This window comes from Diorhabda carinulata, chromosome 4, assembly GCF_026250575.1.
Source record: "Diorhabda carinulata isolate Delta chromosome 4, icDioCari1.1, whole genome shotgun sequence".
Lineage (NCBI taxonomy): Eukaryota > Metazoa > Arthropoda > Insecta > Coleoptera > Chrysomelidae > Diorhabda > Diorhabda carinulata.
The window spans coordinates 18,973,170-18,997,539 of NC_079463.1; the positions used below are offsets into that span (position 1 = coordinate 18,973,170).

General features: G+C 34.5%; 1 protein-coding gene across 5 annotated transcripts in view; it reads right to left on the bottom strand.

Annotated features, from left to right (window-relative positions):
• Positions 1-24,370, bottom strand: part of LOC130892792 (uncharacterized) — a 117,779-nt gene that overhangs the window by 83,130 nt on the left and 10,279 nt on the right. For 3 of the 5 annotated variants that reach the window (XR_009059099.1, XR_009059100.1, XM_057798415.1), the window contains exon 1: positions 1,470-9,091. The exons of the other annotated variants lie outside the window; for them this stretch is intronic. The gene's annotated coding sequence lies outside the window, so the exon portion shown is untranslated. Of the gene's footprint in view, positions 1-1,469; positions 9,092-24,370 lie in introns of those variants that run through there. 5 annotated transcript variants of the gene reach the window in all.

The window sequence follows — 24,370 nt, forward strand, 5'->3', positions numbered from 1 at the left end:
TTGATGTTATAGAATTCACACAGCGTTTTAAAAATATTGAAGGAATTTGGTCTAGGCCTGGGCAGGAATGTTTTTTCAAGTTATTAATGGCTTCTTCTAAAGTACGAATCAACTAAGAAAACGCTATAGGCGTCATCGACTAGTTATCGTCTGCCTCACTTTAAAATATTCCCTCTCTGTCGCTTCAGACTGATATACAGTGGCGTAAAAATTAATGCAGTTCCCAACATAACATTTATTATATTAAAAAATACAAAAAAAAATATATTTTAAAGATTTAAAAATATATTACAGTAGGATATTACTTAGTTAATTATATATATATATATATATATATATATATATATATATATATATATATATATATATATATATATATATATATATATATATATATATATACAGTATCTTATAGAAATAGCAACTGTTTATTGCATAGAGGTTTGGTATGCATAGTATGTTTATAATAAACGCAGTTTTTGCACATGTTGAGTGTAATATTCTATCTATGTCGTTAATTAAAAAAAACATTATTCGCTATCAGAAACTAGAGCATCCTAGTTCATCCTCTAATGAACTATCAGTAACCTCGCTGTTTTTGTCTTCACTTTCTTCCGATGAACCCGTATTTACTGTAAATATTAAGTGATCTAGAGTGTGGTCTAAGATTTGCTCTTTTTGTATAAGGTCATTCTCATATTTTTTAACATGTTGTCAAATATTATACTACTCTTGTTCCGATACCTCCTCAAATTTTTGACTAGCGAGTGCCTCCGTATCGGACAGTTTAAATGTTGTATTGTGCGTATCTACCCAATTTTTACTAATGCCCAGATTTTTTCGATTGGGTTCAGTTCTGGATGATAAGGAGGTAAACGTAGTACACGGTGCCCATGTTTTTTGTAACAGTTCGTCTAGGTTGTACTTTATGGGGAACCGAAATTTATTTTCTTGAAAAATGCAGTATAGTTCCGGTTTTGTTAATTTGGTGTCTGTTGGTAATCCATTTTCTGTTAGCCAGTTTAACATTTCTTCTTTCTTAGAAGCTGTCGTAATATTTTTTTTATTGGTACATTATGGTATGCTGCTTTGTCTATTATGAGGACGGACCTTTCAGGCAGATTCGGCAACAATTGCTTTTGAACCCATGTCATGAAATTTTGATTATTCATGTCTTTATGGTAATCACCAGTTTTTTTACGTGCAAAAACAAACAAGTATATATGGAAAGTAAATTATAATTCTATTGGTATATGACAAGTAGGTGGTAAGTGCTATGGTTTATCGCAATTTAAATGCAATTGTACAAAAAAATATTTTTTCTATTCTGGCTAAGGCTGGTCGGCACTGGAATCTGAATATAGATATTGACATTAATATTCATAATTTTCGGTATACGATATGCCGAAATATCGATATTTTAGCCATCACTAATTCTATTTTAAAAAAATACAAGTATTCAAACTTACCTGATTTAAATATAAGTAATCCGTTTTTACGAATCCTTTTTCTTCAGCAGTATGTATTATAATCAGCCGTTGGCCTTTAGAAATTGGCTTCTTGATTCCTTTTAGAATCTCATCGTACCAGTCCTTGTCTTTAACATGGCTGCTGTATATGTAAGTTTCATCAGTATAACATATATTGCGGCCTTCGTTACGGTATTGTATCAGCTTCTTTAGGTAGTTAGTTTCAGGCGAATGTCGTGTGATTCACATAAAATTTTTCTTCGGTCTGGCATTTTCTGCCATCTACAGAAAAAAATCACTGTGATAGACACCAAGGTTTCTATTATCGTAATTATCGTAATAATGGACAACTTAAAATCACAATTATTACCAGAAACCAATTTTTTTAAGGAGCCGATTCAAGCTGCTTACACTTATTGCTTCTGTCAAGATTTGCCGGTCATTAATTTTCTGCAAAACACCTGTAATTTCAATGTTATGATGAAATTATTTCATCATAACTTAGCATTGCACGTTTGCTCTTTTAAATTTTAAACTTTAACGAAGGAAGTATCTTCTCCAGTACATAAAAATCGTAGATAATTTCTCTTATAGATATATCTCATCTGGCGAGATACGACCCAGCTTTCTTTTTTTAGTGTTACGTATTTTTTTCGGCGAATGAAAAGATGTGCTTGGCCCTCCCCACTCAACTTTTTGAGCTTCTTTTGATATCTTCTGAAAAGTAGACCTTGACACCCCAGTAGCGGCTAGTACTCTTTCCCTGAAATATCAAAATATGTTAATAGTCTAATTTAAAATATGACACTCAATAAGTAGGTGCCTGTATAAAAATGTGTCAACCTACTTCTCGAATTCAATCTTGCTACATACCTGTAATTTTTCAAAGGAATAGTAACTCCTTCATCTGCCTCTTTTTTCATGAAATTAATAATATTGCTTATGTTGTCTCGTCCTTGGCTTCGTATAATAAGACCTTGCTTTCCAACTTTTTTTGCGGACATTATTTAAAACGATTATGCCCCTAATGTTCAAAAACAGTGCTATCTGTAGAATAAACTATACACAGACAAAAAATAACACCGAACACAATAAATCACACTGAACAACGAACAATACTAAATGTTGAATGTCCGATGTTCGGTCGGTTATGCATCTGACCATAAGCGCAAATTATTTATAATATTACCGTACTTTCTTTCCTAAGTAAAGGCTTGGCAACATCAAAGAGGGACTCGCAATGGTAAGACATCCATGGTTACGCGACGACTTCCCTTCGAATTCTGAAGATGCACATGCAGCAGATGTGTAGCGTTGCCAGTCTATTTAGAACTTGCATTTCAATATTAAAAATACCGAACAATCGTAAAAAAACGCCACTGTCACATAAATGGGATGGGCCTAAGAGAGAAGGAAACTATTGCGGACTTTGTCAGTTATGACGCATCTGGCCTTTTCTTAGCTGATTTGTACTTTACTTTCGCATGAGTGAAATTTATGGTAATAATGCTGGGAATTACTCTTGTAATGTCAGGCAAACTAGGCAATGCTTTAAGATTCTTGTTTTTAGTAAATGTCTGTTCAAATTGGTCTGCAAATGCTTCAGCTACTTGTTCGCAATCACCACTTTTCCTGTGACTGGATCTTTTAATGTTATGGGACTTACCTTGGACATCAGGTTTCGGTTTACGTATTTGAAAATCTGTTTTTGGGAACTTTCAAGCACTAGCCCATTTTCATAATTTCTTCTTGCATAATCCATTTTAGTTTTCACCAGATCGTTCTGTTGTTGATATGCAGGATAGAATTCAGGTTTACCACTTTTCACGTACTTTTTCCAAAGTTTTCTTTTTAGATCTATTTTTTTGAACAAACTGGTGTAATCCAGGGTTTGCTGTGGTTCACTTTTATTTTCCTCAGTAGTACGAACAATTCTATTGCTAGGTTTTAAGTCTGTTCATATCTGGAGAAGTCACATGAAATGCAAGTCTGTTATAATATATAGAAATGTAAGCATAAGGAAACAGAAGACGGTAGCCGACCGACATGCTTAATCAGTAGATGAGATATTATAAAATAACAAACTACATGTTTTTCACGACTTTTGTATAGTAAGATCTTTATCGTAACTTTTGTTGTAGTAAAATCTATTCAAGTACTATTCAAAATCCAAAATTTTTATATTTTTATATTCTTTTGGTATATTTACTAAGAACTTTAACTTGAGTTTTGGCAATTATAATTCTATGATCACTCTTTCCCAGTGGTGGGTGACATTGGATATCAAAACTGTTTTTTATGGTTTACAATAAACAGGTTAAGTAGCGACTTTTCAGCGTTTCTAAACTGAAGTTTATCATTTGATGAGCATTCCACGTACCCAATCTAATTATACTCTCGGAAATCTTAAGGATTGTTGTTTTATGATCTAATTTGTAGGGTTTTCGTGCGATAACGATCGAGGAAGTCCCACAGTCTGGTATTGCATTTCCTTTCTTGCCGGATCTTGGTTTCCGAAGTCCATGATCAGTAATATTTTCGTCGGTTTTAGTTTGCGCCATGCTAACTACACTTCGAAAAATTTATGGAGTAGTTTCCCGTTGCCTTTCCTGTTGTGTTACAGCCGGTTTTTTTCATCTGATGGTCGCCCGAAGGTTTCTGCGTATAAGTCCTTAGAGAAACTATTCTTCAATGAGCTCATATCAGTAATGTTGCAGCTACTGCTCTGCAACATGTTAGTATTTGGACCGCCCCAATTATATAATTTTTCCGGTACCACCAATATCTGGGAGGCGTTCCTCTATCTGCCCCCTGGGGAGGCGTCCGATGGGAGACTACCAACTCCACACCGATATTGTATGATAATTCCTTGCAACCCACTCTTTAGTTTAGTAGTCAAGTAATGAATGTGAAGATTCCCGCCAAGGAAATTTTTCCGCTGGAATTAATTTTTGCGGGAGACTGTTTATTGTTGAGAGAATTTAGTGCCTGTTATTCCAAAATCGATTCCATTATCTAGGCCATATAGTGAGCAACGAACGAGTGGCACTGGACCCAGAGAAAATGTCTCCATACAGCGATAGCTACAAACAACCGTATATACAATTCGTATATATTGCCAAACCAATAATTCGACTGACAGAAGAAGCTAGAGCTTAACACTGGAACGAAGACTGTCAAACGGCGTTCGAGACCTTGCAGAAATAATCAACCACAGTGCCAATCTCCACTACCAAAGAGGGACTTTATTATTGAAACGGATGCAAGCACCGTAGGGATTGAAGGAGTGCTCTCATTGATCTAAAAAGGGAAAGGAAGAGTGCTGGGATACTTTAGTGAAGTTCTCTCGAACGGAACGGAACTACTGCGTCACGAGAAGAGAGCTTTTGATGGTAGTGAAGTATGTAAATTACGGTATGATGGTTGTAGTGATTCACCGTTTGAGGAAACAAAATACTTTATTTAATTGAACGTGATTTATATATAACAAAACAATACGGTTATGTATCAAAGAAAGCAATGTCTCTTCACATGCATGTTCGTTCACGACGCATTCTTCCTTCCTGCCATATATTCATTAAAATCATTTGTCGCCTACTATTAGGCAACCAAAACTAGACTGCATTTGAATTAACTACGAGGGCGAATCACTAAGTACAGACAAAGTCCGTGCAACACTTTTACCAGTATCTTTATGGAAGAAAGTTCCTTATCCGGACTGACTATGTAGCACTCAAATGATTGATGCAGTTGATGCCAGATCGCTGGAAGGATTGAACGCCTTCAAGAATAAAACTTTGATATTCAACATCGAGCTGGTGTCAGCCATCGAAATACCACTCCCTATCTAGACGACCGTTCCTAGTAGATTGCTTCCTCTCTAACAAAGCCGAATCCAAGGAAGTTGTAGTTTCAAGAGCTACAGGACCATTAGCAGATATCTGTCAAAAGTAGTTTCTAGCCACCAAAGAGATTAGATCAGAATCTATCTCTATTTGCCATGGTTTATCGATCGGCTATTAATGAGTCCACCGGTGTAATACCTGCGAAAATTCTGTTTGGATTAAATTGAAGCTTCCTTGTGACAGAAGAATTTGGTTATCGACATGGAGAAGACCTACCGAAAGAAGATTATAAGATCCAATTGAGAAGGAGAATGGAATACATATACTAATTGGTTCGCTCGAATCTTCAAGTTTCCAACGACAGAATGTCAAAACGATACGACACGGAAGCCACAGACGATGGTTTTAAACAGGGGTAAAAAGTATGGCTGTACAACCCTACGAGAAGAATTTCTATATAATTACGAAAATTATGACAATGGCAAACCAAAAGTAGTCCATCAAAAACAACTAGAGCCATTTGAAGGAGACCACGACCTACAAGAAGGAGTGAATCAGTTGCGAAAAGAATACCGGCAATGATAGATATGGAGTCATTACAAAACAACAAGATTTGTTCACTCTGCCGGAAAATTACTAGCTGGCTTGCAGTATAGTATCCCTACCCATATCAAGAACACTCGAGGAAGACAACCGTCTTACTGAAGAAGTTTGATCAATTAGAGAAACTTGAAGAGCAGTCTCAGCTCCCAGCAAGACGCTGGGAATCAAATACTACGATTCGTAGTAAATATTTTACCTGGTAATTAAAAATTAATTTTAAGATCAATCCACCTTCCGCGACGTGTAGGAATCGCTTCAAATCCTCTGCGACCATGTGTTGGAAGCCAACGCGGTAAGCAAATATGATATACAGAGTTCAATAGACTCATTTTTCCTAGAAGTGCAAATACATGACATTAAAATACAGCTATGTTGTATATACAGACATACCCACCTATACATATGGAGACTTCCATTGACCTGAACTAAAATGGACTGACCTTACTCTACGTAGGCAAGATAATGCAACCCAAGATTTTCTAAATTTTTACACCGAAGTGAATTGTCATCAAATGATAAACTATCCAACTAAGTCTAGAAACGCTGAAAAGTCACTACTTGACCTGTTTATTGTAAACCATAAAAAAACAGTTTTTGATATCCAATGTCACCCACCGCTGGGAAGGAGTGATCATGGAATTATAACTGCCAAAACCCAAGTTAAAGCTCTTAGTAATTATACAAACAGAATAGAAAAAAGAGCTTGTTTAAAGAAATAGATCTAAAAAGAAAACTTTAGGACAAGTACGTGAAAAGTGGTAAACCTGAATTCCATCCTGCATATCAACAACAAAACAATCTGGTGAAAAGTAAAATGAATTATGCAAGAAGAAACTATGAAAATAGGCCGGTGCTTGAAAGTTCCCAAAAACAGATTTTCAAATACGTAAACTGAAACCTGATGTCCAAGGTAACTCCCATAACATTAAAAGATCCAGTCACAGGAAAAGTGGTAAGTGATTGCGAACAAGTAGCTGAAGCATTTTCAGACCAATTCGAGCAAACATTTACTGAAAACAAGAATCTTAATGCATTGCTTAGTTTGCCTGACAATACAAGAGTAATTCCCAGCATTATTACCATAAATTTCACTCATGCGAAAGTAGAAGAAGCCATTAATAACTTGAAAAAACATTCCTGCCCAGGCCTAGACCATTTTCCTTCAATATTTTTAAAACGCTGTGTGAATTCTATAACATCAACACTGAGAGAAATTTTCAAGGAGTGTATGGAAACTGGGAGAATTCCTGATTGTGGCGCCAAGCAACTGTAATCCCTATATTCATGAAAGAAGACAAAGATCTAGCGTCAATCTATAGACCGATTAGTTTGACTTTTCATCAGTGTAAAGTTATGGAGAAGATAATAGGAAAGGAACTAACAACTTTTATAATAGGAAATGACATTGTACCCAAAAGTATTTGTAAAAGCCATACTAAGCAATCCTTGCCGAACAGCTTTTTCAGTGTAAAATATATTTGTTCTGATATGATTCGAGGCTAGTAAATTAAAGAGCTTTATACATATATTATTTTATGCATTAACGCTTGATGGTATTCAAAATAGAGTGAACACAAAATGGTTACAATCAAGTAATGAAGTATGAAGTATTAATTCACAATAGAAAGAAATAAGAAATAACGGGCATATCTGCTTGTCACTGTTTAGTTTTTTCGCCGCGAATAGAACCAAGACCATTTACTTATCCTACGGTTGGTCAAAACCAAACCCATCTCGATATGTTTTAATAGTAATTAATAGTAACGCTTATTGAACAGAGACCACACAAAAACCACAATCAGTATACGAGGTGAAACATTTTTGAAACAATAGAGTTTTAGATACAATTCAAAATACCTTTAGTTCAAATTACTCCATGATAACGTCCTTTCGATCCGAAGTTAAATCAAATTTGGCATTATTGCAACAAATCGCGAAATCTATCGGTGGAAGATATAGTGAAATATCTTTTGTCGTGAAAAGACAGAAGAAAGGATTAAATATTGGTGGTATATTTGAATCAATAACCGGAAATTTTGACGCGTCTGGTAGTGAATATGTTGAAAATTGATCAAATTGACTGCTGACCAGACCTAGACCTATCCCTATCACACACTATTTTGTTTTATATAGAGTCAAAGTTGGTTACCATGTTTATATTAATTTTTAATTTAGTTAGCAAGAGTATGTGTGGACGCAAGCACATAAGAGAGGCAAGGTTGATAGAAAATCAGAAAAGAGAATTCTGATTGGCTATGACATTGATTCGCCCTGCTACAGGATTTATCTGACGGAAAAGAGTGATGTAGTTAGCTCAGACAATGTGACCTTCGACGAGGAAAAGGTGTGACTAAAGCAAGGCAATGAACTTGAGACACCAACACCAGAGAGCGTAGAGGATAAGCAAGAAGAAAGCAATAGCGAGTCAGACGAAGAAGGCGAGAACTGGGGGACTGGAGAAAGCGCCGAGGAGCCAAGCGACAACGAGAATGGGACACCACAGCCAGCAGAAGAGCCAGGAAGGAGAATTTTGCGAGATCGTCGAACTTTGAAAAAAAGATAGGCCTGATCAACACAGATGACGATCCATGTATCTACTAAAACAAGAACAAGAGTATTATGATTTCATTCTTCGTGGATGATAGATTGGTTGCTGGGAAAGATGAGGAAGAAATCAGCCTCGTTACAGAAAATTTTGAGAAAGATGAAACTCGAGCAGCAGTGCAACCCAGCATCCACACCGATTGCGCAAGGGATGATCACCAATAAGACAGACTTCAAAAACGACGAGCCACTACCGGCGAACAACAACTATCGCGAAGTAATAGGAAGTTTGCTGTACTTAGCTAGAATCACCAGGCAAGACATCAGCTTCGTCGTGAACTACCTGAGTCGATTCTGCAACAAGCCCATGAAAAGTCATCAGGTGATGGTGAAACGAGTGTTTCAGTACTTGAGAGGAACAGTGCAGCAGGAATTCACTTCGGAGGAGACAAAGAACTGGTGACATACACCGATTCAAACTTTGGAGGAAACTCTGAGACAGGACAGTCGACAAGTGGAGTGTTAGTGATGATAGGAGGACCAGTAATCTGGTACTCACAGAAACAGCGTCTGGTAGCGACTTCAATTGCAGAAGACGAGTACCGAGCCGCGGTGTCAGTGATTGACCTTTGTGTGTGCTCAAACGAATCTTACTGGAACTTGGTATTCTGGAAGTTAATCAGCCGATCACCTTGAAGGTCGACAAAATATCAGTTATACACATGTTACAAAACGAACACGAAGGAAAGACGACCAGAGGAAAGAAACACATTGTGATACCACGAAAGTAAATCCAGTAACACGTCGGCAACACTGTGACACTGAAACACGTCGAGTGCAGCAAGCGGATTGCAGACATTCTCATCAAATCACTGAACAGAAGAATCTTTTAAACGCTCCGCTGTAAATTGATCAAGGAGGAGTGTTGTGAATTGATTAAATTGGCAGCTGACCCGACCTATCCCTATCCCACACTAATTTGTTTTATATAAAGTCAAAGTTGGTAACCATGTTTATATTAATTTTTTAGTTAAGTTGGCGATAAGCACTCTTAGATATGTTCAAGTGACAGTGATAGTATGACACAAAAATTGTGACAGGAAAACATGTTCCAATTTGTAATTTTAAGAATTTTTAAGTATTGAGCAACAATCTGACGATTGTTCAGCAAGAGTTTTTTTAATCAAAACAAGTATCATTTCTTCATCTTTATCTTCTCTCAACAAAGAGCCCAAACCCTCTGAAAATAACAACAGAATACTACACAGTAACAACACGAGAATATCAATGTTCTCTGCTACAATAATCACAGAATCACAAGAAATAATAAGCGTAGAAGAGACGATGAGTGAATCTGCAGCTGATAAAGCTTGGTTGGCATGAAAACCCGCCTCTGAAAAAGCAGTTTTGAGAAGATTAAGTTCGATTTGTTTTTTTTTTTATTCCTAAGAAATTTTTTCAGCGTTATCAGGCTTTTCGGAGTAACCATCAAATATTATCGTTACAGATAGTCGATAATGTTCTTGCACATAATTAACATATTTGTCAAGAATGTTGTTTACTGACGAATTTCGATCCCAAATCACTTCTGTTCATATCTTCAAAGGATTGGTCTAGCGGTGTGAAAGCATTAAACATAGACGACTTGGTACCTTTCCTCATACCATCTTCAGCGAATAATGCTAATGGAAAACGTGCCAATTCTTATGATAGATATTGTTTGATATAGCCAACTGCTTCTTTTGAAATACGCATCCGTTGCAATAAAAGTAGAGGATTGATGACGACAGGAGATATTTCGATATTTCGATAGTGATTTTCGTAGCACTCAACAGAGGATTTTCGATTTGCAAGTTATGTCCCGTCGTGCTTTCCAATACAGCGGTTGATTAAATGTCACGTTACACGTTTTTTGATTGGAAGCTTTACATTTTTCAATCACAAGCAGAAGTGATGTTAAAATTGTGTCATAATCTGATGGAGGAGCGTTTATAAATAGCAAAAAAAACAATTTCACTCCTTTGAAAGGATTTTTCAGCAGTTGCTTCAATCAAAAAGCTATTCCAAACACCGATGTTTAGAGCGCCAGACCATTAACCATACAGCCACATTAAGTGGCTGTATGGTTAATTTCTTTCGAGTAGGATGTAAGAGGAATTAATCCCAAAGTAGCTTTTGCTGAAGTTGGTGTTCTTCTAGAAACACGTGGTAAACTACTATCAGCTTTAATACTGTTAGAGTTGTAATACATTGAATATCACCCATTGCATGAAAAGTGTTGCTGTTGATATCTGCATTGTCAAAAACAAACAGTGAGAAGGCATGAGGTTAAACATTAGGCGCTAGGCGAAGGGCACAAGAATCTTCAAACAATGATATAGAATTATAAGATGCAGAGAAGCCTAATGAAAAAGAACGTTAATGAGATTACTGGAACCATATTTTTTATATAAAAAAGATCCAGCTCTAAGTAGCACAGGTGAAATAAACGAAGAAGGTCGAGTTGCAGCAATATTAGCGTGAGCAATTGATGTACATTTTCTTTGCGCTGCAACCAAGGACTAACGTTTGGTTATGATCCTTGATAATAAAGCAGATGAACTTTCTGGAATAAAAGAATGAATGTCCTTCAAAAAATTATTTGAAGGTGGGTATTGGTTAGATTCATAACGCTGTGAACGAATATCTAGAATCTCTGACTTTATGACTCTTCACGCTTATCATTTTTATGAAATGTTTTTCCACATATAAAACCTTTGAAGCAAACAATGCTATTTTGTCCATTTTCATTAAAAAATGTAATGTTATATTAATATTTAGCCTATAATCGTTCTATGATCGTACGTCTCTGAGGAATGTAATCTTAGATCTTAGATCTGTCATTGAAAATTGACACTCTTCACTATTGTCATGCAATTAAGTATAAATATCCTCTATAGCACTGACGATGTTATTTTTACGTTCATCAGTTTTCGCCCCACCCTTTTTTGAAGTACAATTGTTTACTGCAATCTCCATGATATCTAGCTCCAGCCTCGACCAAGCTAGGGACGTCATATATGCGATCTACAATGGCCTCTGCTTCATCGTCAGAAAGTTTCAAAATCAAGTCCAAAATACTTTTTTCGTTTCTTCATGAAGTACTTGACATAAAATCCTGTGTGGGCTTTGAAGCAAATGACTTTAATTTTCCGAATTCTTCGCCGCATATGATGCAATTGCTTGAAAAATCAAAACCTGTTTCACAACATGATCCGTTCGACTATCGCAATAAAAATGGTAACACAGAGTATGTACAGTAACTTCAGAAACACTTTGTAAGAAAAGTTCATTGTCCAAATCATTCTTCACTTTTGCTCGTTCAAGTAAATTGTTCACTCCTTCAGCTTTCACAGTTCTCACTTCAATGTCCCCGAGAGTTTTTTTACTTACAATTAGAAAACCTGCTACAAAACTTTTAATTGTATTTGATAAACTAGAAATACTTTCAGAAATGTTTAATAATATAACAAAATATGTAGCACAACTGAGAGAAATGGTTGCTTTTTTTCAATGCCGTCTTCTACCGAAGGTTAGCGACCATCTATTTGCGCTGCTTGAATTATATTTGAAACTTCTGGTATTTGGAACCATTCGCGTAGGTTTTTCAGCCAGAATTTTCTCTTTCTACCTAACCCTTTCCCACCTGCTATCTTGCCTTCCACATTAAGCTGTAGTTAACCGTATTTTTTATTCCAAAATATATGATCTAGGTAAGACGCTTCTCTTTTCTTAATGGTTACAAGCAATTCTAGACCTTTAGCCATTCTTCCCAGTACCTCTATCAGTCCAAGGTTTCTTAAAATGCGTCTATACAGCCAAATTTCAAAAGCTTCTAATTTTTACATTGTTGCTACTTTTGATGTCCACCCTTCCACACCATAAAGCATCTTGCCATTGCAATTCTAATCTTAATCTCTAAATCAGGGTTCTATTCATCATTTATTGTATATCCTAAGTATTTGAAGCAGTGTACTGTCTCAATGGGATCCGATTCTATATACAGATCCACATTTTGTATTTTTCTCTTACTAATCATCATAAATCTGGTTATCTTTCTGTTGATCTTAGGACCAGCTTTGTCGCCTATTGTAGTTACTCTATTGAGAATAATCTGTAGATCTTCAACGTTATCTGCCAATAAGACAGTATCATCCGCTTAGAGGAGATTGTTGATTAGTACACCGTTAACTTTGATGCCGTTATCACATTTTTCCAGTGCATCTATAAATATTTATTGTGAGTACAAGTTAAGCAGCAACGGCGATAGAATGCAACCCTGCCTAACTCCCCTAGCAATGCCTATGTCCTGACTTTTCATGTCTCCATATTGGATTTGTGCTGTTTCATTCCAATACAAATTTGTTATAATTTGAATATCCTTGTCCGTGTCGAGTCTTGAAAGATATAATAGTTCTATAAGTTTGTCGTGGTTGATAATGTCAAATGCTTTCTCGTAATCGATAAAGCAAGCATAAACATATTTTTTTGATATGGGCATTTTTGAATCAAGACCTACATCCCAAAGAGGGGCTCCCGTATACCATAGCCGCATCTAAATCCACACTGTGTATGACCGATACGCTCTTCTAGTTTTGTTTTTATTCTGGAATGATTAGTTCTTAAGAATACTTTCAAGGTGTGGCTAGAGATGCAACATCGCTCATAAAATAAAATAATCATTATTTTATTTTAACAGAAACAAGTATGTATTTATCTTTTTAATTGAGAATTTGAAAATAATAACTTTGACAACCTGGTTCCCAGAAAGCGGTTTTTCTCCTGAGAAATTGTAGCTCCAGCTTCAGAGAATAACCGCTCGCTGAGTACCGAAGTTGCCACGATAGGCAAATAGATCATAGTTAAATTATGAAGCATAACATCGTTCATAAAACATCGATCATGAAGAACGATGTAACATCGATGTTTTAGGTTTCGATATCGATGTTAAAACATTGATATTTATGAAGGATATACACTTTTTGTAGTTTGCTTTTTTGGGGAGTGTTACGAAAGTAGATTTGTCCTGTCGGATGGAATTTGACCGGTATCGTAGATCTTATTAAACAGTTTTAACACAATATTCAGATTGTTCTCATTGAGCATCCTGTTGCTTTTCTATCCTTTGTTGGTTCTAGGGCTTTTATTACCCCACTTTTCATTATCTCGGTCCATCCAGATCAAGATTGTTCATTGCATGATGATCATTAGTAAACAAATTTTTGATGTAGGCTTCCCATATCTACAACTGCTCTTCCTTGTCTATAATGAGCTTGTTATTTTTGTCTACCAACTTTCCAGTCTATCTTTTCCTGTTAGTATAGGTAAATTCTTTGACTCTTTTATGTACATTGAAGCTGTCATGTCTCCATTCCAGTTCTTCTATCTCTTGACATTTTTCTCCTAGCCATTTTTTTTAGCCTCTTTTATCTTTCTGTTGGCAGTTCTATCTATCTCTTTATAACGCTCGGGATTGTTCTTAATTTCTCTTCTTTCCTCGAATAGATGTAATATTTCGTCTGTCATCTAGTCATTCTTTTTCTTCTGTTCGAAGTGGCCAATTTCTTCTTTCGCGCTATTCCGTTTAGTGTCACGTCAATAAGTCCATTCCTTTTTTAGGTTCAGGAAGAAGAAACAGCTGAGCCTCCAAGGGCAGAATATAATAATAATAACAATAGTACTAGCTGGCAGATATTCGTTTGACCCCAATCGGCGATTTGGACCTTTTCTACCTGCTTAGAATTCCCATAAATGTACACTCCTCTCAGAGATTATTAGAGGAAGAACAATAATGATTAAAATCACAGTCGATTAAAAATAATACATTATATATAAATGTTCAGAAAAATCTGTAAAGAAAAGAAAAATGAAAAAAAAAATGAAATGATAACAAATCTTTGTTTTTGGCACAATGTGCTGAGTACAGCCGCGCCCCGGCATTTTTGGAGCGCTCCATGAGTCACAGGAATGAGTGAAATTCAAAAAATCCACATATAAAATTAATCCTCAAAGAACGATCTAAAAAATCTGAAAAGTTATTGAGCGAAAAAAGAAATTGTTGACAAAATTTTCGCACTTTTTTGCTCATAGCTGTTTAAACTCGCGGTTTATTTATCAGGTTAATTTTATCAGATCTTCTGGGCTGAATCATCGACAATTCCGACAATTTACTGAAGAGATTGGAGAAAATGACTTACCTTATCATACTGCCGTACGTTGGCTTAGTTGTGGGAAAGTCCTTCGGTGCTTTTTTGAACTTCGAGCAGTGATCGAAATTTTTTTGAATGAAAAGCATCGCCCTCTTACTGAATTACAAAACAACACATGGCTGTGGAAGTTAGCATTCTATGTTGATTTGACAAAACATGTGAACGAACTGAATTTGAGATTGCAAGGAGAAAACCAGTATCTTCCTGATTTATACACTAATATCAAATCATTCCGGAAGAAGTTGATACTGTTTCAATCACATCTACGAAGTAAATGTTTTTCACATTTTAAAACATGTGAAATATTCAGCCAAACCACTGAGACTGAGTTTCCTATCGATTTTGCAATCGAAACTTTGAGTGCTTTGAAAATAAATTTTGATACTCGTTTCTCGGACTTGGATGCTAATGCAAATCAAATTAAAATTTTTCAGAATCCTTTTGATACTGACATTTAACTTCAAACTCCGGAACTTCAAATGGAAATGATTGATCTACAGTGCAGTGATATAATTAAGAACAAATATCAAAACTCAACTTTGTTGGAATTTTATAAGAGTCTTCCACTAACACAATTTGATAATTTGCATAAATTTGCTCGTGGGCTGTTTTCTGTTTTTGGTACTACTTATTTGTGTGAGAAGACCTTATCCAAAATGAAGTACACAAAAAATGTTTACAGATCTAAATCAACTGATGAGTATCTTAAATCTCTTTTATTAATTGGTACAAGTAAAATTAGTCCACAACCACAAACTATTGTCAGTGGAAAAATCTCAATTACATGAATCTCATTAGTATTTCATATGTCATTATGCTTGTTTTAAGTTATGTTTTTATTTAAAATGTATAAAATAATTTGTTAGTTAGTATATACTGAAGTTAAATTTTCTGCATATTATACATGTCTTTACTCATTACAATTCTGTGTTCCTTTATTCAACTTATCACAAAAACAATAACAATAAGCCTACAACAATGTTATGAGTAGTTAGCCCATGACCATATCAATGTAGATGTCATATTAATAATTATTCAACATAAATTTAGAATACTTCAGTAAACTAAATTTAATTTGTTATAAAAAATATGTTCTCTAAAAGGAGTTTTAAAGTATGCTAGCTCTCCGCGGGCCGGACAAAATCTGTCCGCGGGCTGGATGTGGCCCTCGGGCCGTAGTTTGGAGACTCCTTGATTATACGAAAATACCAAATAAAACTAACTAAACAACCAAAAATAAAACAGTGTTTGATAAATAAAATATTCAACCATATTGTATGCAATTTGATGATAAGTTATAGTTATGAATGTTCATATTTTGGCAAAGGATATTTTGGATAACCATGGCAAAGGAATGTCTGAAAAGAATATTTTTATTAGGCAAAAATATACAAAACTTTCAATTATAACATTAAAAACTTGTGATGTGTATTGTTTTTTTTGCTGTGATATCTATATAATAAATTGATTTTGTTGAATGTTACATCATTTAATATTATATTCCATGCTTGAACCTATTACTTTGTAATCCGTAACAACTTCTCCGAAACTGGATAATACTAATGAACTATTTCATCAAACATTTGTTGTCTTTATGAAATTTGTTTCTAAATTGTTTATTTATAATTCGACATTTGAACTTCAATTATTTTTTTCCATAATTTTATGTTCATTACATTTTTCATTAAACTGTTAAGCATAGCTCAGTTCCACAATGCATGAAGCCACTCATAAATAATGGTATTATTTGAAAATATTCATATTACTTAAATAAGGAAGTTCAAAAGATTCAAAATTCATTATGATTAATCGATTTTAAGATACGAAGGGAGGTGGCTTACCCTTATCCGTTTGTAATTACATTCATGGGTCACGCTTCCACTAACAATATAGGAGTATTAAATATATTGTTTGAACACAAGTTTATAGAAAACATATACAGTAAGACGCCGCTTAACGTTGTTTCGGCTTAGCGCTCTTTTATTTTAACCAGGGGATTCCCCGAAATTGTGCTCAGCCCTAGATCCAAATATGTACACAATATATCCGAAACAGTGTAGCTGTGTTTCTCGTTTGGTTCGTTGCTGTACAGGCGCATTTTAATCATTTTAAACAATTGTTAATATTATTGCAAGTATAAATATATTAATAAAATAATTTTTATCATAGGTGAAAATTAAAAACAAGATAAAAAAATAACCAAAAAAGCATCAAACTGGAAATTAAAATTCAAGTGATTAGAAGATTAGACTCTGGTGAACGTCGATTATAAAATTAGTACTGCATTGAATTTGGCACTTTCAACAATAAGGACAATTCTTAAGAATAAAAAAAATCCTGCCATCGGCAACTACAGCTACGTCAAGCTCTGCAAGTAGAATTAGCCGATCTAGAAATAATATTATAGATGAAATAGAAAAACGGCTATATATATGAATTGACGACAAAATTCAACATATGTCATTAAGCCAATATATAATAATGAAAAAAGCTAGAAGAATTTTGAATTACATCCCGGCTGAGGCAAGTGACAAAAGTAAAACTTTCGTTACTAGTCGAGGAAGGTTCCTAGATTGAAACTTCGAAATAATCTTCACAACATAAATATTACAGGAGAAGCAACAAGTGATGATACGAAAACGGTGGCTGAATTACCAGATGCTGATGCTGATTTTCATTTCCCTATAGATATACTACTAGAAGCGGATATTTTTTGGCATTTTGGCAGCTCTTAAGTGCAGGACAAATCAACATTGGTTTGCCTAGCCCAGTATTACAAAATACACATCTTGACTGGATAGTTGCTGGAGGGTTGTAGTTGCCAAAAAATCTCGTTGTAACCTATAACGAAAAACGTCGATATACAGAAACAACTTTCAAAATTTAAGGAAGTTGAGGAAATTAAAACGAAAAAAAATATTATCCACTGAGGATAGTTTTATGAATAATGTATATACACGAAACCACCGGAATAGTTTTTTCGGCTATACGTTGTCATTTCGAAATTGCAAATGAATGCAAACGCGAATTTCCATTAATTGCAAGCAAAATTCTTACTGATATATATGTCGATGATTTATTAACATGCTGTTGATTCTGAAGACGAAGCACAGTATATATATTCTAATATCACCAAGATTTTACTCAAATGTGGGTTCTAGTTGAGAAAATGGAGTTCGAATAATCCACGTAATTTAGAGACAATCATAGAGTAGTAAATAAATCTCGTGTTACGCAAAAACTAAAAACCAAACGTGTCATTTTTTCTAGCATTGCTACAATATTTGATCCTTCAGGTTTAGTCATCATTGTAAAATAATTTTGCAAAATTCATGGTGCGAAAAATTAGGTTGGGATCAGCCAGTTCCTGACAATATACGAATCTCCTTGTTAGAATGGTATTTGAATTTAGAGGTCTGAAACAGTTTAAACATAGAACGAAAGGTTGTTTATGAAAATCCAGTTGAGATAACGCTGCACGGTTTTTCCGACTAGTTATGGTGCGTGTGTATATGTCATATCACGGAATAAGTTAGGAGAACGATGTTCTAATTTGCTCTGCAACGTCGAAGGTCGTTTCTGTTAAACATTTAACAATACCACAATTAGGGCTATGCGCAGGATTAATTTTGGCTCAACTGCTAGAAAAGAAAACATTCATTACAACTATTCGTAACCAATCGTGTAACAGACATTCAGAGGCTGACCTCCAATATTGAATGGAGACATGTACCATTGAAAAATTGTCAGTGCAATCCCGAAAATCGAATATTAAGTTCTTGTCTAATACTAGACGAAGTTAAAGGTCTTTATTTTATCATTAGAATCGCTTAAAGGGATTCATTCTTAGACGAATATGTTAGACTCACTAAAGGCTCTGAGCTTTCTTCCAATTGTCGCATTTTGAGTTTGAACCTGTTCATAGATGGAAAAGGTTTGATAAAAGTTGGTGGTAGATTATCAAGAGTTTTATTATGCCAAGAAGCATCCTATATTACTTTGCACCAAGCATCTCGTTACTAAATTAATCTTTGAATACATGCATAAGCAATTATTATATCATGCATTTTGGCCTATAGCAGGTCGCAACTTTGCGCGAAAAATTGTAAATAAATGCGTAACGTGTGCCAGATTTAGTGGCGCAAAAATTCAACCGATCATGAGCGATTTACCGTCGGTTAGAGTTTCACCAACAGATCCATATAGTGAGGTCGCGGTTGCAAAGTTATCAAAGGTTGGTTGGATAGCCTCATTCGTTTGTTTCAGTATTCGGTACATACATTTGGAAATTGTCATGTCTCTTAGCTTAGATGATTTCTTGCAGTAGTTTTATCGTTTTGTAAGTCGTCGTGACAATATATATATATATATATATATACCGCAAAATGATGGAAATGAGTTCATTTTTAAATAATCATAACAAAGATATTATCGACAAAGCTTCTCGCTTAGATATCGAGTTGCATTTTATACCAACTAATTCACCTCATTTTGAGGTAATTTGAGAAGCGGGGTGAAGAACATCATCTCAAGCGTACGATAAGTTGTTCTTTTATGATTTTCTAACGTTACTCACTCGCATTGAAGCAGCATTGAATTCACGACCTCTTACTTCTTTAATCACTGATGCCAATGATTTGACCTGTCTCCCGCACTCTCGTTTTCTATTTGGAAGACCAATGGAAGCACTACCACAACTTCCAATTACTAATTTCAAGGAAGGTCGACTGAGCCAGTATCAACTGATGGACTTTTGGACAAGATGAAGATGAAAAATATATCGACGAATTACAATAGAGACATGAATGGAAGAAGTCCTACGGAGGCCTTGATGTTGAGCAACTGGTTTTAATAAAGGACGATCATGTACCACCTACACAATGGCGTATGAGTCGCATTCGCAAACTAATGCCAGGCAGGGATGGTATTATTCGCCTCGCTTCTGTGAGAAGAGAGAGTAGTAAAGTTACCCGTGCAGTGTCAAGACTCTGTCCTCTTCCGATTGAAAGTTAACCCAGAATTTCAAGACCAGGGGCCTGTTTAATAGAGATAAATTTTGGCCAAAGCTGGCAAGAGTCAAGTGTCGATGCTTGAGAACGCACAAACATTAATATATAGTACGCCAATGTGTGAACATATATCTGAATTTATTCTATCTTCTTATTATTTGTCATGATCTTTATCCCAGCTAAACCCTTTCTGACAATCAGTACGAGTACGAAGATAAAGAATGTGAAAATGGTTCACCAATTGTATTTTTGTCCCGGCGATGAGCCTATGGAAAATAGCAAATCCGAAGAATGTATCCACCAATTGCTGCAATTGAGAACCAAAGTTCATCTGAAATGCGTACCAGTGCCAGTAATTGTTAACAATTGTTGAAAACGAAATATTTCTACATTCAGCAGACTACATCGCAGTATTCCCGGAAGAAAGCGAAATCAAAACTACATCTTCCAAGACCGATTTCATATCTGTAAGAGGTAGGTAGTTCATAGAAGGTTCATAGGTTCATAGGTTCATCGAGCTGCAGCTTCCAAATGCCGAGAAATCTAATTGTGAACCATAAAGAAATTATTCCAGGACAAGTTTCACTATTTCCAGAAATAAAGGTAAACAACGAAAGAATATTTTAACCAGGAAAAATCAACATAAAAAACTCCATTAGACAAAGTTCACCAACTCCTAAAAGAAGAAAATCGAATGGAAGAAATCAGCATAAGAAATACCTCAAGAGTCCACACCTTTATGTTTGGCAATTACGGTCATACTTCTTGGAATTTTTAAGCAAAAATCTAGATACATCAACGGACAACAAAAACTCCCGATGATGCTACCACCAACCTAAGACCTAAGCCGAGATCTCTCAAAAAAGAACAAGATGAAAAATAGCACATCCATACCATGTATGGATCTATCTGGGAATGGAAAAATTATATAATCTCTATTGCTAGCCTATGATTTGATTCCCGGGACCATTGGAAACGTTAGTGCGATCACACACTTGATAAATACTCGAATATTAACATTTTTCCCTCAGTCTGTAATCTGTATTCTTTTGTCATAATTTCTGTTTGTTTAAAGTTGTGATAAATATTTTTAAAAATAAAATTCATAAATTTCGCGATGGGATAGACCGAAATTATTTACAGGTTTACAATATTTATATGTTTTACAAAGTGCCTCGTCGGCGTTATAGAATAAAGCTTAATATACAATGTTCATTGACGTAACTCCTCCACCCTAAGAGAGATCTATGGGGATGGACCAGAGTTCGGCATTAGAGGAAAATTTTTCAAAACATCTTCTTCGCTTGTTGTCTCCCTTTCGGTTTGGTTCTTCTTTCTTCTTATTCTAATTATTAGGTATATAACGCAGGCTGTAACTATAAGATATAATAAAATTGAATAAAAACTTATACTTTGAAAATGAATGTGTAACGAGTTTATCTTCTCAGCTGACTTTTTATCTTCTTGAATAGCACTCATGACATTGTTCATTTCGTTAAGATCGATTGAATCCAAATGCACAGGTTTCAGGTTAGCACTATCTGTAGTAAAATTTTTTGTATGAATATTTAATTTGGGTAAATCAATGTTTTTATATTTAGGCACTCTGGATTTAAAAGTTTTTAGATGAAAGTTGTTTATTAAAATGTCACATTCGTTGTTAAGTTCTATTAGATAACTACCGTTCACAGGAAAGTTTGTAATGTCTTTGTTGCAGTTTTGTTTTACTATAACGCTATACGGGGTAATCACAATCCAATGGTCGGTTTCTAATTTCTGAATTTTGACTTCACTAATGGTAGACGGGATATCTCGGCAATTATAGGTAGATTGAGAGTATTTCAATAACTGGACTTCGCAAGGAGAGTTACTTGATATTACTCTTCTTTGTAGTCCTCGGCAGATGAATTCTTCTTTAATTATTTCTTGACATTCAGAGTTCGTAGAGGCATAGTTTTGCTCATTTAAAAAGAGAAATTTGGATTGGGGTAGTATGAGTTTGAAATTTTGGTTTGAAGGTGTAGGTAAGGGGTAAAGATGATAGTAGTTATATTCAAGAAACTACCATCGGTACTTCTAATATAAAAGTAATACTATTGTATAACTTTTAACTTTGATCATTTTTTCATATAATAAAATATTATTCAACGATGTTTCAAATGGAAACTTGTTATTTTCATCAATATTTTTCTTAACTGATATTATCTCTGAAAGTATTTCATTTGGATTTGCTATAGAATTGTGGAAAGTATTCATTTTTGCGAAGCTTATAGCCACTTCTATACTGTCGAGTATGTCATAAATTATTTGAAAACTGGTCGAAAATTGGGAAACAATTTTCAACACAATTTTCAACAAGTTTCTATCATGTCTGTTCTCATATTCCTTAATTCTTTTTGTAAATCATTAATACGTGAGCTCAATATTTCTTGATTGCGGGATAGTATTCTGGAATTATTTTCGAATGATTTAATAGATGATTCTAGTAATGTAATTTGATATGTAAGTAATGTTTTGATATTATTCTGATTAGTAGATAAGATTTTAATAGCTTCGTATTATCAGATTTCATCTTCTTGATCTAAATTACCTGTTATAAATTTTATTGCTGAGCCAATTCCGTCAAAAAGAGATCGTTTCGCATATTTTCCCCATAATGGGTTCAATTGTTCTATTTGTAAAGTGATTTTATTTTCTATTATTCGAATTATGTGGTAGGAGTTATCAAAGTACTCTGTGAAGTTGAACATGCTAGGATGATTTGAAAAATAGTCGTATAGGTTATCATAATGGTCCTTTAAATTTAGAAAATGATCAGTTATATTTGTAATGTCATAAACATGTATGAAAGTCCAAAAGTCGGTTTGTATATGAGCAGTGCCTAGTCGTAGGCAAAAGAGGAAACTGAAATGGGAGGTTTTTTTAGTTCATTTATGTGAACAATTTCTTTATGTGCTTTAAGTTTTTTATGTTTAAGTAATTTTCCAGAAATTTCAACACGATTTCTGTCAAGTATTTCGAAAGGACCTAGGAAACGTTTGTCTTTTTTATTTCGTTTTTTGGGATTATGCTTGTATAAAATTTGACCAATTTTGAATTCACTATTCGAATCACCGTTAGTATTTCGTTTTTGTAAAATTTTTTCCTTATTTGTTTTTAATTTTTCTTGTACATCTTCATAAACATATTGTAACTTTGTTCGAAGATTGTCTACATAGTCATTATAAAAAGTTTGGGGTATAAAAATTTCGTTTGGGTTTCTAGAATCTGTATGACCAAAGGTAAGTTCAAAAGGGGTGAAACTTGTAGAACTGTGTATAGAATTATTGTACCCTATTATTGCGTAATCCATTAAATCATCTTCGTCGGGGTAAAGTTCTCGTAGTATTCGAAGATGTTCAATCAAGGTTGAATGAACTCTTTCAGCTATGGAGTTGGAATCATGATGACCAGTTGTAGTGAAATGTATTTTAATTTTATGTAATGCCAAAAGTTCTTTAATAGTATCGTTATGGAATTCTGTACCTTTATCTAAAACAATTAATTGTGGTACTCCGAATGATGTAAAATATTTTATTATAGCTTTACTTATAATAACAGCTGTTTTAGAAGGAATGTGCATTGCTTGTGCGAATTTTGTGAATGCATCTGTTAAGGTTAGATAAGATTTTCCGTTGTAAACAAAAAGGTTTTTCTCTAGCATATTTATTTTTCTCACAAATTGCGCAAGAATTAATGTAATTAGTAATCGATTTTTTCATATTTTTCTAATAGTAATTTATTTTTATTTTTTCGAAGGTTTCTTGAATTCCTCTGTGTGTGGTTTTGCTTTCATGGTAATTTCTGAGTAAAAGGATCTGTTCTTCTGTATCTGATACCGTATTAACTAATTTAGTGCATTTGATAAGTCTTGGTTGATTTGAAGAGAAATGTTTCAAATAAACTCTATTAAAATCATGATACATGTTGTCTTTGTTAAAATAGAGATAGAATGTGTTGTTAAGATCTGTGTTTTCTACTAAAAATTCTTGTGATTTTCGTATGTATCATGAGAGATGTCTAGTTTTTGATATAAATTTGGATATACTAAAATTTGGTGAACTTTGTTATTAATAATTTCATCTAATATAGGAATTCCTTGGTTAGTGGTTTCAAAAGCTGAATGAATAGTTGAGGAATTGGATTTAGGGATAGAAGGTTTCGTCCAGTTAGGCTCAGGTGTATTGAGTTCGTCTCGTAAATTTGGAGGTATATTAGTGGTATTTTTAGGAGGCGGTATTTGTACGTCTGAGATAATATTTACTTTTGATTGTTTTCGTTCATTGATAGAATTGTTTTCTTGTTCTAAAGAGTTTTTGAACTCTCGTAAGAATTCTAAAATTTCGTCATTCGTGTCACCGGGGTTATTAATAATTGAATCAGTTTCTAAAGCGTTAATTTGTATTCTACTTAGACAGTCAGACACAACATTTGAAGATCCGCGTTTGTAAAATATTTTATAGGCTATTCTTCTAATTTCAAACGCCATCTCACTAATTTTGAGTTGGGTTCTTTTAACTTGAAAAGCCAGGTTAGGGGTTTGTGGTCAGTATATATGTGAAATTGTCGTTTGTACAAATAGGGTCGAAAGTGTTTGCAAGCCCATATGATTG